Source organism: Martes martes (assembly GCF_963455335.1).
Source record: "Martes martes genome assembly, chromosome: 3".
Taxonomy (NCBI): domain Eukaryota; kingdom Metazoa; phylum Chordata; class Mammalia; order Carnivora; family Mustelidae; genus Martes; species Martes martes.
In genome coordinates, this window is record NC_137890.1 from 133,286,067 (window position 1) to 133,303,116 (window position 17,050).

General features: G+C 35.7%; 1 protein-coding gene across 1 annotated transcript in view; it reads right to left on the reverse strand.

Annotated features, from left to right (window-relative positions):
• The window catches only part of LOC308340266 (uncharacterized protein), a gene marked incomplete at both ends in the record, with an annotated part of 199,070 nt that overhangs the window by 149,520 nt on the left and 32,500 nt on the right, over window positions 1–17,050 (reverse strand). The gene's annotated exons all lie outside the window — the stretch shown is intronic.

Here is a 17,050-nt window from a genome sequence, read left to right on the forward strand (position 1 = left end):
AGGGACTGCCAGCCATCAGGTGTGTAAACTATTTGTAGGTAATTCAAACTATCATTTGTGCTGATGACATATCCTTTTATAACCAAATGTGAAGTCTGATGTTTAGTTTCCACTCCTTCAAAGACATTAAGCTGGAAAAGATGAGTAAAATGGAAAAGGAAAAAAAGCATGAATTTGAGACAAGGCCATCCAGATTTTTAAAGTACACCCTTCAATGAAGTCATTTTATAGTTTTAAGGTCAGTGAAGAAACTGTAGAAATGCCATTGTTACGAATACGATGTAGGATACATTTTTATATGAAAGTCAAGGAACTTTACATATGCTAGTGCATTGGTTCTGCAAACAATCTTGGGCAATCCTTGATTGATGACCTGGTCCTAGAATCATGAATATGTTTATTCTACTTGAAGTAACATTAGTCATACTTGCTGTTCGACTAACATGAACCACAACTACAAATAAATTTAAACAAATGGAAACATGGTTAATAAAATTTAATAGCATTAGGTGCAACATGGTATTGACATAGCGAAATAAAACCAAGGTAATGAAGGAATGTCTCTAACGCCAAAGTGAGTTAAAACAACAACAACAAAAACAAAGTAAAACCCCCAGGCTATAATTGCTGAGGCCCACTGTGTAACAGCAATTTAAAAGACCAAAATGAAGCCAAGCTTCAATAGTCAACCTTGACCGGTTAATTATTTGCCACATACAAGTTACCTTTAACTTCAATAACACTATAAGGTACATTTCATGATTATATTCCTCATTTTAAGGATTAGACGAGATCGCGTTCAGGGTGGGGGAAAAAGGCACAGAGAACGTGAGTAAGCTGGTTAAGTACACAGAGCTGGTGCGAGGAGATAGATTTTGCTCCAAAGCACTTTGCTCTAAAGCCTCTAATCTCAAATCACTATATTCTGTAAAATAATAATGTATTTCAAAATTGGAAAGAAAGCAAACTGGTAAATCTTTGATTTGTTAATATCATGCTGAAGTACTTGCTAATAAACCTGTTTAACTCTCATCTAACTCTCTTGGAGAAAGTAATTATATTTTACTAACGAGGGCCCAGGTGTTTTTCATGTCTTTACAGTTTGAGGTTAATCTGAAAACAAAACAAAACAAACTGATGAGGTATGATTTTAGACGTGGAGGATCAGTAGGAAAGATAACTCCAAAAGTTTTAATTTTACTACCTGGCAGGATAACAACCAGCTTTGTATCTAACAATCTTTACACTGGTATTTCTTTCCTTATTGGCTAAACAAAACTATGCTTTTCAAGTACTCTTGGAGCCCGCTCTCTTGTCTTGCTATTGGTTTCTTAATTAATTAATTAGATGAATCTTTGATATATGGTCACTATTGATTTTTCTTTTCTTTTTTTGACAACTTTCTCTTGGCAGATCAGAGTAGGGAAAGTTTGAAATAAAGAGGCATCATGGTGTAGTAGTAAAAGTGTACAGATATTAGACTTAGAAAAACTTTGGAACAAGAACTGATAAGGCAAACGTGTAACCCCTCTGGTCCTCAATATCATTATCTATGAAATGAGGACAATAATTCTTAGCACATAAGAATTGTTGAAAGAATTATAAAGAATAACACTCCAGAGGTAACAAAACTGTGGTTGGCTCATTCTCTCTAAAATTCTTAGCTCTTTTACCCTTATTTTTTACAGCTGAGATAGTCAGGTGAAACAATGTTCTGGCACCACACAATAATCTTTTAAACAGCACATTTAAATAAGCGTGTGTTGGGGCCCCCGGGGCAGAATTGAAAAAAAGTAAAAATAACAGAAAAGTAACCAAAATGAACATAAATGTCAAAATTAAATAATACGATAAAAGTTAAAATATTTTTCTTCTTTTTGAAAATAAGATTCTGTTTTCTAGTATATGAAGAAATTTCATACTGAAGTGGAATTATCATATATTTTACATTTGAAGAAGTATTTAAATAAATGAGTTCATATTCCAAAACTGTCTTCCAAATGATTTGTTTTAAAGTCCTGTGTGTCAAACACTGTTTTAGACTTTGATGAAAGCAAATGATTTCTTCCCATGGAAAATTCATAAATGCTGCCCATAAATCCCAGGCAAAGAACCCTTGTTTTAAGGGAACTATGAAAAATGAGGTGATAATTGTTACCAAAAGCAGAAATGCTTTAGATGTCACCTATTTTACAATTAAGATTAATTTGATATTGACATTTGACATTTGGCTTTGAATATATCCATTCCTTTATCTATATCTATTTAATGACAGATTCTTATTTTTAATAAAAAATGTAATAATTGAAATGGACCAATGGAAACAAGGTATTTAGCATAACCCTTCAGTGTTACTAGATTCTGTGGGGAGGCTGTGTTTTCAACATTTTTGAGGTATTTTACAACTTTATAAGTTGTGGAGAAGTGATAGCATTGAAAATGAAATTTTCCCATAGAGATGCAAATTGTGTTCAATGGAATCTGGTAATTGTTCTTTGAATATTGACCTGTTTTGCAGTTTTGTATGTATTTGTAAATTAACTTAAGCACTTTTTATTCTATTAATATGTGGTACTTTGAATTCTTCTTTGCACTTGTTAGAATTTCTTACTGATTCCCTCTTCAATTAATAAGTTCAATAAAATCTTTGGCATACTTTACTTTTGTATTTGTATGAAAATCATGATCTTTCCCTTTCTGGAAAGTCATTCCTTATCTATCAATCTATGTCCATAAATATTTATGAGTCTGTATATTTAAAAACTTCCCAAATCTTTGGGCTCCTTGTCTAGGTGAACTACAAAATGATGATTTGTCTTAGTGGCCTAAGGTGCTCTTAGAACTTACATCCAAACACTAAGGCCAAGTCCTCATTTTCAATATTAGTCTTTACTTGAACAGTGCAGACTATTCTAAGTTCAACCACAATAATCAAGAAATTTTGTTCTTAGTTCGAGATCTTTCATTAAAAAACCACAAATATATATATATATTTTAAGTGGTTTTTGTTTTTTTTTGGTTTTTTGGTTTTTTTTTTTTTGACAGAGACAGTGAGAGAGGGAGCACAAGAAGGGAGAGTGGGAGAGAAAGAAACAGGCTCCCCACTGAGCAGGGAGCCTGACAATGCAGGGCTCAGTCCCAAGACCCTGGGATCATGACCTGAGCTGAAGGCAGACGCTTAACAACTGAGCCACCCAGGCACCCCAAAACACAAATATATTTAATAGCTCTAGAAATTGTAATTATCATTTTTATACCCTGTGAGCCAAGACAGGATGAAGAGTTTCTCATTTGCGGGAGATCTGACAGAAATCTTTGAAAAGATAACCAAAGTTTAAATAGCTACATTTGTTTTAAGGTGATATGGGCAAATGAAATTCACTGGGTGGTGATAATATTCACTTTTTTCCTGACCTCTTTGGGTACTGTGGTGCCATGTTAAGTCCTGCAGAGGCTCTACACCCTCTTACTTTTGGAAAACTTACCCTCTTTATACCAAACCTACTAAAATCCACTCAAATATAAGTTGATTTGGGTTACCAATGTCTTTTCAATATATTACTTTTATAAACATTTAATTAGATATTTACATATTTTGGGTTTCTTTTTTTCCCAGCCATTATTTTTCAACCTCGTAGAACTTTTAACCAACCTTAAGAAATTCATAGATCCTGAACCATGTACCTAGAGTAACAAATTCTTAAAATGTCCTTTAATGGATTTGGAAATCCACCTAAGATAGAGTCCTATCTTTACGCTTTCTTAGGGATGACAACATTCACTGAATAAAAACAGAGCAAAACCACTTACCTTTTGTAAGTGGGAACTAGAGGGGAATGTGGAGGTGTTTTGCTTTTGTCTGTTCAGTAGGCTGTGCAGTTCTCCTGCCTTGGGAAACTTGCTTCACTTCAAATTATGGAAGTGAGTGGATGACCCAACTCCAAACAGTCTTTTATCACCTGGTGTCAGTAATATGAGCCTGCTGGAGGTCAGAATCTTTGCTAGATTGAAAGGCCAGTATAAGCAGAAGGGGATATAATCAACACAATGACAGAAGCAGAAATAGGCAGAGTTGACTAGATGAAGCACAGGAGCCCTGCTGTCAGGTGTTTCTTTGGTGGCAGCTCCCTGGTCGATCCCAGGATCTACCTCAGGACCCAACAGCATTTGAGTCACCCTAGTCTGATGACTCAAGACATAGTCTCTGCAGCCCAGGTGGCATGCAATCAAATCCCAGCTCTGCTACTTATTACCTGTCATGTCCCCATTCACTAATGTCTCTATGGCTTGATTTCTTCAACACTAAAAGGATAAAGATGATGATGATGATGACGACGACGATGAGCTAGGTCATAGGGATTTTGTAAAAATAAAATGAGATAATACATAAAGTGCTTATACTTCTCCAAAGAAGATATACAAATGGCTAATAGACACGTGAAAAAATGTTCAACATCACTAACCATCAAGGAAATACAAATCAAAGCCACAATGAGATGCCACCTTACTCTAGTTAGAATGGCAAAAAATTAACAAGACAGGAAACAACAAGTGTTGGCAAGGATGTGGAAAAATGGGAACTCTCTTACACTGTTGGTGGGAACGCAAGCTAGTACAGCCACTCTGGAAAACAGCATGAAGGTTCCTCGAGACATTAAAAATAGAGCTACACTATGATCCAGCAATTGCACTACTAGGTATTTACGCCAAAGATACAGACATAGTGAAAAGAAGGGACACATGCTCCCCAATGTTCATAGCAGCAATGTCCACAATAGCCAAACTATGGAAGGAGCTGAGATGCCCTTCAACAGAAGAATGGATAAAGATATGGTACATATATACAATGGAATATTACTCAGCCATCAGAAAGGATGAATACCCACCATTTGCATTAACATGGATGAACTGGAGGGGATTATGGTAAGTGAAATAAGTCAAGCAAAGAAAGACAATTGTCATATGGTTTCATTCATATATGGAACATAAGGAATAGCACAGAGGACCATAGGGGATGGGAGGGAAAACTGAATGGGAAGAAATCAGAGAGGCAGACAAACCATGAGAGACTCTGGACTCAGGGAACCAAAGTGAGGATTTATTTTTGCTTTTGTTTCCCTCACTTTAGGAGACATATCTAGTGTTAATACTATTCGTGATCCCCATTATATAAATAAATACATTGTTTTTCTTAAGCTATTTTGAGTTAGGCTCCTATAATGTGCGATTGATATAGCCATGATTATTAAAGGCACCTCTTGGTCCCTCCCCTCCTATGACATGGATATTAACTCTCATGATCTCTCCTAAAAAGCATCTCTTTCTGAGAAGGAATGCAGCATAGTGACTACCCCAGATTTCAGAATGGCTATGGTGTCAAATAAATAAAATCTAAATATATACACACACACACACATACACACACATTTATTTATTTTTTAAAAGTTTTTTGTTTGTTTGTTTTTGATAAAGAGAGACAGCAAGAGGGAACACAAGGAGGGGGAGTGGTAGAGGAAGAAGCAGGCTTCCTGCTGAGCAAGGAGCCCAAAGCAGGGCTAGATCCCAGGACCCTGGGATCAAGACCTGAATGGAAGACAAATGCTTAACCGAATGAGTCACCCAGGTGACCCCAAAATACATACACTCTAAATAAAATAATCATTAATGGGATACGTTAATATGAACTAAGAGAGAAAATAAGGCATACTGAAATCAATAAACTATAAGATTCCAGTAAAGAAAATGTAAGCATTAAAATGTGGTTTAAAAAAACTATTAGGTTTCATGCCAACCTTAATTGTACCAATTATTCAATTTTTGGTTGGAAAAAAATTCAAAGGGTCAAAGAGAAAAGGATGCCATTATCCATATTTCACTTCTCATTATTTCCAATTTTACCTAATTATATGCATCAAGGCATTTAGTGTGTAAAGATTCCTGCTCAGGAGTTTTTCTAAACTGGAAATAATTGAACTGGACATGAAATCAAGCCCTGGATGGAACAGGAATCTCTACTCTAGAGGAAAATGACCTTGGTAGAAAAACCCAAGCTGAAAATCATATCAATGACCCAGCTCATCTCTTGAAGTATCAGGAGAAAGGGTGAAAAGAAAGAGATGAAAATGAAAGGCTTTCAAAAATTCTAATTTGAATTGCTTCTGTATAGGACATACATCATTTTGACAGACCTGCAGAGGGCCAGTCATACGCCTACCATCAGCCAGTCACTGTGACATAGGACAACCGACTGAGTTACCTGCCCCACTCCTGAAGTAGGGTGGTATTCTACACTCCTTAACATGAACAGAAATAGAAGGATGTTGTTTGCTGTAAGAAGTCAAGAGTATATAGGATAGATGGTCACATCTGGTCACATGTTGAAAACAACCCCTGAAGGTCCACTTTTATAAAGAATCAATATTTTTGCCTGATCATATGAAGGAAGTAATATATCCAAGTAGGCTTTAAAGTGAGACCAAAGGAATTCTCTGCTCAAAGCAAGGAGAGAGTAAAGAGAGAGCCAGAACCATTTCATGACAGTCACCTCTGAGTGTTCTTTTAAATTTTTATGTATTGAGTTACTATATTTAAAATTAAAAATAAATTATGTAACATTTGAATTATCTTTCTTTTACTTTTTAAAATAAATTAGGAGAAAATGATACAAATATATAGGAATTACATTATTAGTCCTATGGTAATGATATATAGTTGGTTATCTACTTGTCACTTTTTCTCCAGTGAATCCTGAAGAAAAAATGTTTTCATTCTGAGTAACAAAGAAAACAATGTTTCTCATAGAAATGTTTCAGTTAAAAATATTTAATTGTTCTGATAGCCATCTATTTGTATTTGATGGTGTTGAATTCACATTTAATAAAAGCAGATTTAAGTTAATTCATCTTTCCTTAGATATTATACCAAATGATTCACATATATTTTGATGTTTTTTCTTACTAACACAAGAGATGCTATTTAAAAATTTCAATTTAATTGGTAATATTTTGATGTTGTTAATTATTTTTAACACTTATGTCAGCAATTTGGTTTATGCTCTAGAGCTTAACATTCAAAACAGTCCCTCTTCAAGCATTTATTTTGCATTTTAAAAATACCTGACACTGATACACCTTTTCTAATGAGACGCTGTGAAAAGCAGAACTTTTCAATAGAAAGACTTGTTTTGAAAATAATAATTTTAACATTTCCTGCTTCCTCTTAGGAATTGTTTATCAGTACCAGTTTATGAAATATGCATAATCACAATGGTCTTTAAATAATACATAGAATTTGATGCTTGTGGCTACATTGCACAATATTTTTATGGAAAGAGCATAACGAACAATCTTGGACTTGGCAGCTTATTTGAGTGCTGGCTCTACCACTTACCAGATGCATGTCCTTGGACTGACTATAATTGCAAAGGGCATCATTTTGCTTATATAGAAGATGGAAAGAATAATATTAAGCAATGCATTTTAATGTCTACAAAAGATTTTCATAGAAATAAAGTGAGACAGTATCTGTGAAAGTATGCTGCTTATCTTCAAGGTCTATACAAATTGAAGGTTATATTGTTGCAAGGGTCTTTGCATGACCCCTAAAGTTATGTTTCTCCAAGAATTCCAAAATGCAATAGGGTCAATGAGCTTTTAAAGCCTGAACTGGGTCATGATGGTTTCATGTAGAATGGAAGTGACAGTAAGAGGGATTTGGCTCTGCCACCTACATGGGGCTTTCTGGCAACTTCAGATTTGCTAGGGCATGGGTGCTTATAGAGTTTTGTAGTAGCATCGGTTGCCTCATCTGCTGAAATAGTTACAGCAAGCTGAGGAAGGTAGTGCATCTTAACCATTGAAGAGAATAAATACCTTTTTTTGGGAAAATTTCAGAATTAACTGGCAGGAACTTGAAGGGTTAGAAATTCATAGAACAGAGAGCACAACCAGAGAAATATATCTTATTATTGTCACTTTATTATTATATTATATATAATATGTAATATTATATATTATTATATCTTTATCATAAGGCTAATGTCATATAATTAGTGGACTTCCTGTAAAGATTGGTATCAATAGGAGATAATATTTGGAAAATTCTCTACTCAAAGAAAAATACATAACTGTCCTGAAATAACCTAATGTGTTTTCACGATTTCCTCTTTTATAGAATATTTGTTCTGATGATCATTTCTTTTTCAGATACTTTTTACTTTGGGATACAAGATATACATGCAGAAAATTTTTAAAAAGATAGAGGGGCATAAAGAATAATACAAAAATCTCTAAAAAATTGTCATTGTTAGCATTTTGATACTATTCTCTCTAATCCACCTATCTATCTGCAATCTGTATTTCTATCTGTCATTTATCTATTTATCTATTAGCTTAATCAATTTTGTATAGCTAAAAATATATTTTAGATATGATTTTTGACACCATACTTTCTTCTTATAATATTATATAATCACTATTTCCCCACATCATAGACTCATTTCCTGGAAAAAAAAAAAAAACAGTTGCTGCTACCACCAATAGATATTTCTTAACATTTCACTTGCATCAGTAGATAGATTAGCCAGAGAGAAAATCAGTAAGGAAAAATAAGCCTTAAATGACATATCAGACCAGATGGACTTAGCATGTCTTTCTAGAACACTCCATCCGAAAGCAATAGAATACACAATCTTCTTAAGTACACATGAAATATTTTCTGACATAGATCATATGTTAGGTCACAAAAGAAGTCTTAATAAATTTAAGAGGTATAAAATCATATCAAGCATCTCTATGACCACAATGGTATGAAGCTATAAATTAATTACATGAAGAAAACTGGAAATTTCTCACTCATTCCAAAGTGTCTCTTTTTGAACAGGAAGGTTCTGAGATAATACAATGTTACTTATAATGTCTGGAGTGGAAGAAAAGAGAGCCGCAGTAGTATAAGAAAACCAGAAGAGCTTCTACAGAAATTTTGGAGGATCATCATTTTAGAGAAATGGAAACTGACATCTGGAAGTTAAAATGAATTGCTAATATCATCAGTAAGCCGTATTAGTATTAGTCAAGAAGTGTATTAGATACTATTTTTCCAACTTTCTAATTCAAATGGATTTATACAAACAAGAAAACAATACATACAAGGTTACGTTATGGAATCAAGTATCTTTCCTTCAAACTGATTTCAATATTGGCATGTATCAACCATTAAACTACTCCTGCAACAGGGGCACCTGGGTGGCTCAGTGGGTTAAAGCCTCTGCCTTCGGCTCAGGTCATGATCCCAGGGTCCTGGGATCGAGCCCCACATCGGGCTCTCTGCTCAGCAGGGAGCCTGCTTCCTCCTCTCTCTCTGCCTGCCTCTCTGTGACCTCCATCTGTCAAATAAATAAATAAAATCTTTAAAAAAAAAAAAAAAAAAAAAAAAAAAAACTACTCCTGCAACAATTTATTGCTTACCTATTGTGTACCTTCCATGAACTTACTGAAATATATGCTATAAATAGAAATCCAAGACATCTGCAATTGGCTTTCCTTCTCAGTAGTAATATAATATTTGCAAGGACAATAAAAAAGAAAAGCTCTTTTGTGATCAATACCCTGTTTCAGGAGGGTTGCTTATTATGTGTGAGGGAGGAAGGGGATCTGGCCAGCTAACTGCCAGATTCAAGACCAGTGGTAAATGGTGTGTTTGATGTTGTGGTCAGAAGATGGCCCATACTTCTGAAATATGCCATATGAGAAATTGATGGGGACCATTATGTATCAAGTTAAAAATAAGTGGAAGCACCTTATATTAATCATAATCTAGATCTTACCCAGACTGCTGATATCATCCAGATCTTGAAAATATCCATTAGTGACACACACAAAAAATAGGATCTAGTATAGCAGCTTGGAAACAATGTTCTGAAGAATGAAGAACTTGGATCTGAAGGAAAATACTTCATGATACTCAATCTTAGCTATACATTGTCATCATTTGGGCATTGTTAAATTAGAACAATTCTCAATAATAATATCCCAACAACTAATTATTCTAATTTAATTTGACCTTGAGTGAGGACTAGGTATTTCTACATACTTAAAAATTTTCAGAGTGCCTAGGTGGCACAGTCAGTTAAGTTGTGATCTCAGGGTGGGATCAGGCTGCACCTCACTCAGAGCAGTCTGCTTAAAGACCGCCTGCCTTTCTCCTTGAGCCCTCTCTCTCTCTCTCTAAAATAAATAAATAAATAAGTCTTAAAAATTGTCCTATGCCTGGACACCTGGGTGGCTCAGTGGGTTAAAGCCTCTGCCTTCAGCTCAGGTCATGATCCCAGGGTCCTGGGATCGAGCCCTGCATCAGGCTCTCTGCTCAGCAGGGAGCCAGCTTCCCTTCCTCTCTCTCTGCCTGCCTCTGCCTACTTGTGATCTCTCTGTCAAATAAGTAAATAAAATCTTAAAAAAAAAAAACAAAAACTGTCCTATGCCGACACTGAGAATCATTTATTCATTTGAGGAGAATGAATACAGATTTTTAAATAACTAAGGAAATCATATGAGGTATGAAACCAAATGTAAGAGAAGAACCAATGAAGTACGTCCTCCAAAATGTCTAAAACACCATTTCTTTCTAAAAAATCAGTATGAACACAAGAATTTAATTACAAAGATGTAATGATAAATTTTGATTTAAAAACTATCAAATATAAAATAAAACAATGAAAAACACAAAAATAGCACTGTTTTCAAGGAAGAAGTAGGTAGAAATATTCCTCAATAGTATTTTGACAATACTATAATTACCATAAGCTAATAATACTATAGTAAAATACTATAAAGATTCAGTCACAATAATACTCTAATAATACTGCAATCCCCAATAATGGACACCTGTTGATCTAAAAAAAGAAGTAAATAGGGGCAACTTGAAGTTTTTGACTAGTTTTTCAAAAGTATCATAGAAAGTCAAATTTAAATTTAGGAGATAATCTTTGCATGCCAGAATTCTTATCAATGTAACTAGAGGCAGGGTGTTGAGGATAACAAATAAACACGGAAAGATCCCCAAAATACTATCTTACGAAGGACCTCACTTCTCAAGAATGTATATTCCAGTGGTAAATATGTCTTACCTGGTCTAATTACAGACTTACAGAGCAGTGGTTCCCAAATGTTAGCACACATCAGAATTTGCTAGAGCATTTGTTAAAACAGATTGCCTACCCCACCCCAGAGTTCCTGATTTAGTAGGCCATGCAGAGGGTCCCCCATTTTGCATTTCTAATAAGTACATATGTGATGCTGAAACTGCTGATTGGGGTACCACTCTTTGAGAATTACTGATACAGAGTATTTACAAAGGTCTTATGGTTATCCCTAGTTATACATCAGAATTTGCTAGAGCATTTGTTAAAACAGATTGCCTACCCCACCCCAGAGTTCCTGATTTAGTAGGCCATGCAGAGGGTCCCCCATTTTGCATTTCTAATAAGTACATATGTGATGCTGAAACTGCTGATTGGGGTACCACTCTTTGAGAATCACTGATATAGAGTATTTACAAAGGTCTATGGTTATTTGAGAACTAGAGCAAATTTTTTCACTGTCTATTACACTGAATAGTAGAAATTCTAAGGAACTTCCACAATACTAATTCTACACTGTTAAGGAACTCGTGGTGAGATAATAAAATAGCCCAAGGGTGACATTTGCTTTGTACGTTTACTTCATGCTGACCATCCAGAGAAACCCTTCTTCATGAAGAGACCTACTGAGCATAACCACATTTGGCTGGAAGATGAGAGGTGTGGAATGTTCACCACCATTCTATTCCATCAGCTGTTTCTATTTTTCATGTAAATAGGATGTTTGAGTTAAACACTTTGGGAAAGCAAAGGTTTCAAAAGGTCTTTTAATTCCATGAGGGAACTGGGACCAAGGGCATCCAAATTTTTAAATGATGGCAAGTAATCTTAGGTTAACTTCTCTCATAGTGACGTTCCCTTCTCTGGGATTGGTTCCACGTTACAGGAATGGATTCCTGATAGCCATACTTTTATTTGGCTCTTCCCCTCACCACATTTTAAATGCAGTGGATATTTAATCAAAGCCAGACCAGGAGATATTTTTTAGAATTTTAAGTGGAACTAGGAATCAGTATTTCTTCGTGGAAGATGTTGTAATATATAAAACTCAGCTGCTGAGTAAAGGAGGTTGTTTCCCAGCATGATGATCATGATGAACGGGATAGATGTCATATTCACCAGCATGTGGTGGAAGATGGTTCACACTCATAAAGAATTGAACCATTACTGGGAAGGAAAAATATATGGCTAGAAAAGGAGAGAAAATGAGAGAGAAGACCTGGCAGAGTTCGGCGTTCTCTTTAGAGTAGCTTACGATATTCAACTGCATACTTTGCCATCCTATTAGCTGATGGTTTAACTTTTCTCTGTGTACCAAGTTTGCTTACTTTTTTTGAGTTAGTTGTTATTCACTGCAATTTAATTTGAGACTGTTCTCACTATTAAGCTTAAGTCAAGAGGATGCTGCTTGAAAAAAGAAAGCCATTGAAGTTAGGGACTCTTAGGGATAGTGAGAAAAAGAAAGGTAAGAGAAGAAGGATAAATGGAGTAGTAGATGTGTATCCCTATTCCCACCATCTAGGAATCTTGTGGGTGAGCATAAGATATGTGAAGAAAAACCCAAGGGTTTTTCGGTATTTAAAGACTTCAGAGAATACTTTTATGGGGTGTATTGTGTAACAACTTAATACACATCAAACAGATTAAGGAGCAGGACAGCATGGCTGGGGACAGAAGGCTGTGGCTAGCACTCCTGAACTTCCCTTCATTCCAGTGGGATATAGGTATTTAATTGAAAGCCAGTGAAATTACCCATCATACCTACTGCAATGGGTAAAACATGGCCCTTTCATAGATACTGGTTCTGGCTCTAGAGTCTCAATGAAAGGGACTCAGGTATCTGTGATCAATACAATCTGAGGGGGAAGGTGGGCTCAGGAAGAGAGATGGTTATTGGTTCCCCTGAGCACTGCTTTAGCCAACAGTGTGAAGTGCAAAGTGGCCAAGAAGGGGGCGTAGCATGAGAGGCCAGCAGGCCACTCTGCAGTCAGAGAAAACGGGCTGTTTCCCTGGAGAACAGAGAAGCAAGCACAGCAAATTCTTCCTCTCCCTCTAGAGCAGACATGATCCTGAAAAGAAGTTGAGAAAGGAAATTCAGGATTATGAAATGAGAGCACAGAGGGGCAGAATTTTATTCTCCAAAGAGACACTGCTTATATTATTAAAGCAGGATAAGTTTTAACAAACAGATCTAAAATTAAGTTGTCTCATCCTCGGCCTACCTCTCTTCCCAACAACCAGTAGAGAGGGATTTGGGATAAGGATTATACCAGTTCTAGAGATTTAAAGGGGTTACATTTTTCTCTGTATATCTAAATGCAAAGTGACCAGAAATCTAATTGCTATTGTTTTGTTCCTAACTAATGTGATAATTTATGATAAGCTCCAAATGATTTTTAGTATTGTTTAATTTAAAACACAGATTGTTATGATAATCCAATTAATCCTTTTGTGTAAAGCTCAGTCTCCTCTGGATAAGATGTTCAGTTTCATTACCTTCCTCTTTTCTCCTTCACTGTGATGGTATTAAGTGTACAGGGAAGGGTGTGTCTCACAAAATCTCCTTTCAGAGCAGAGCCCCTAGGCACGATATGCCTTAGCTACTCTGGTCACTGGGCCATGTCCCCTGACCATCTGGAGCTGATGTCATCCAAATTCATGTTCTTCTCAAGAGCTCAGTGGTGCTTGTAGCTGATGACACTTGAGTTTGGCTCCCTATACCTCCCTCTGTGACTTCATGCCATCTTCTCTCCACATTTTTGTATCCTATTTTTTCCTTTCTTCTTTCCAACATCACCTGAGTCTGGGAGTGAGGAATCTTTCTTAGACTTCTCCTATTTTATGTACTTCTACTCTATAGCAATAAATCCATGGCTTTTCTGCAGTAGAGAGAAGGAATATCTTCTCTGTAATATGAGAGAACACTTTGGGGTAGTTCTTCTAGACTTGGACCTTGATATACTAAAGGCAGAGTCAAAAATTTTTTCTACAAATTCTTTTCAACAATCCCAACTTTGAATGTCAGAAGGGGTATTTTTAGAAAGCCATTCTTTAACCCTCTTTAGAATTTCTAATTTCCTCTATAGCTAGATGAAACCTAGGGTCCATCTAGTGAAAAGATAATGTATTAGAAAAGATAAAAATAAAAAGCACATGTATAATTTGAAATGTGATCTTTATTTTATTATTAAGGTAGCTAGAATAATGGCCCCCAAGTCCATGTGCTAATCCTTAAAACCTGTGAATATGTTAGGCTACAGGGTAGAGGGAAATCAAGGTTGCAGATGGAATTAAGGTTGCTAATCAGATGACCTTAAAATAGAGAGAGTATCTTGGGGAATCTGGGTGTCCCAATGTAATCAAGAGTTCTTAAAAGTGGAAAGGTGGACAGAAGAGGTCAGATTGATAAAAGGCAAAAAAGACTCAGCCCGCTATTGCTGGCTTTAAAGATAGAGGAAAGGGCCATGGGCCTAGTAATAAAGACTGCTTCTAAAGGCTGAAAAAGGCAAAGAAACTCCACTAGAGCCTCCAATAAGGAATGCAACCCTGCCAACACTGATTTTATCCCAGTAAGACTCATATAGGATTTCTGACTTCTAGAACTATAATTTTTTTTTATTAAGATAATAATTTTAAGATAATTTGTTAGAACAGCAATAAGAAACTAATGCCATTATTTAATAATTTTTTAAAATTTATTTGACAGACAGAGATCACAAGTAGGCAGGGAGGCAGGCAGAGAGAGAAAGGAGGAAGCAGGCCTCCCGCTGAGCAGAGAGCCCGATGCAGGACTCGATCCCAGGACCCTGAGATCATGACCTGAGCAGAAGGCAGAGGCCTAACCCACTGAGCCACCCAGGCGCCTGAAACTAATGCCATTATTGAAACTGGAAACTGGCTTGATAAACCTAAAATGAGGTTCATCTTAACTGTCAACTGCCATTGCTTTCCTCTGCTGGTACGACTATGATCACTTCCATAGGTATTCATTTTGAGCCTTAGATTTGAAGTCTTTAGCAGTGAAGAGAAACACAAAAACTATGAGTTTTCCCATTTGAAAATAACTCCAGAAAAATAATACAGTAGGAGCACATTTCAAACTAATGGTAAACATGTATCTTTTAACCTTTTATTCTCAACTCAGTGGGCCATGTTTCTCTTTGCCTCCCATTACCGGGAACAATGGAGAGTTAACTATTTAAAATAAACAATATTCTCAAGATTTTGAGCTATTGCTGACTATATTATGACTGGTGCACTCTGCCTGCTGGGTCACTGGAGAGCTGCTGTTTTATTTATTTGTAGAATCCTAGGCTACATTTTAAGCATGAAAAACATTGTACGAGGCTGATGTTTCCTCTGCTCTCTAGTCTGTCCACTGAGTAAATTCTGAGACAATGAGATTGTGTTTCTTTGGCAGGAAGTAAACATTCAAGATAACTCATGTCAGGAAAAAAGTCTTCACAGAGCTCGAATAGTAAAATGATGCCATCTGAACATAGACTCTGTTCCGTCAAATGCAACACTAAAGTTCATATGGTGCTAGAAGACAGAGTTGCCCCTAAGCAAGAGGATTTTATTACATAAGGCAGATTAATCTGGATATTTGTTATAAAAGCAACGATTATTACAGTTGGCCTTTTGTGCCTTTTGAATGCCACAAAATAGACACTAGTGCTCAAAGACTCTTTCTAGGAGCAATTATGAAAATGCTAGCTGGCGGCGGATTGGAATAGTAGCTATTTTAAATAAAGACAGATAGCTTTCTATGTTTTAGGTGGGAATGAATGTATAGATTATTGTTCTGGCCAGATTTCAAAAATGATAGATTATTTACAGTTGTCATAATAATGGAGGAAGGTAGGTAGGACAGGAAAAATATTTTATAAAGAAATTTGGGAATTGTCTGTCAATTTGAAAGAAACAAATACATAACACCTCAAATAAATGGGATAATAGAAGACTGCTTCAGAAAACCAAAAAGTTCAGGCTATTATCCTTCAAATCTAATATATACAATTGTCAAAGGCACAGGATTGCTTCAAAATGGATTGGTTTATTCAACAAACATCAACTGCGTGCTTACCTCTGCCTATAACTCTGCTATGCACTGGGGACACCAAGAAAATGTTTACATGGTCTTTAACCATGGGAACACTGGGGGAGGTATCAGACATATACATAAATACTTTTGGTATGATACTGATATGTATTTATTTAAAGACAGCCAGTTGTAGAAAGTGAGTTGAGCTAGTTATTATGCATCTATTAAATCCAAATAGATGAGAAATTTTAAATATGTTATAAACTAAAAAATAGATAAATTTCCTTTTTGATCACAATTTCCAGAATAAACCTAGCAATGGAAAAGATATTCCTGAATGCGTGTTAGGTCATCTAGTAATTACAGAAGCTTAAAGAATGTATAATGTAAAAAAATAAAATTCTAACTTAGAAACAGAATTAAATGGCTCAGTGAAAACCATATAAACCTTTTATCTTTTATACCAAAGTATTAAATACCTATGTCAAGTCATCCTTCAGATGTTTCACAGAACAATACTGAATGCAGGCTGACAGCTGTCTAACTGGAGAGTTAACAAGATTTTTGATAAATATAGCTACTACCTATTATATGTGAAAGTATAGCCTATAATCCTTTTAATATAGAGAAAAACTTACACAGAGTAGAGCAGGTCTAACACAGGTATTGACAAGTAGAAAAGAAAAGAGAAAAGCCTACATGTTATTACAGTTTTAACAATACATAATACTAAAACATAGACTGAAAGCTTCACTTGCTGATCAAGAGACAGAATATAAAGTGTTTCTGCCTTTGGTTTAAGGATAAAATAAATCAACATTTAAATGTTAGCACTACAGTCTCCTCAATAATCTCTGAACTAAAATGGCTTA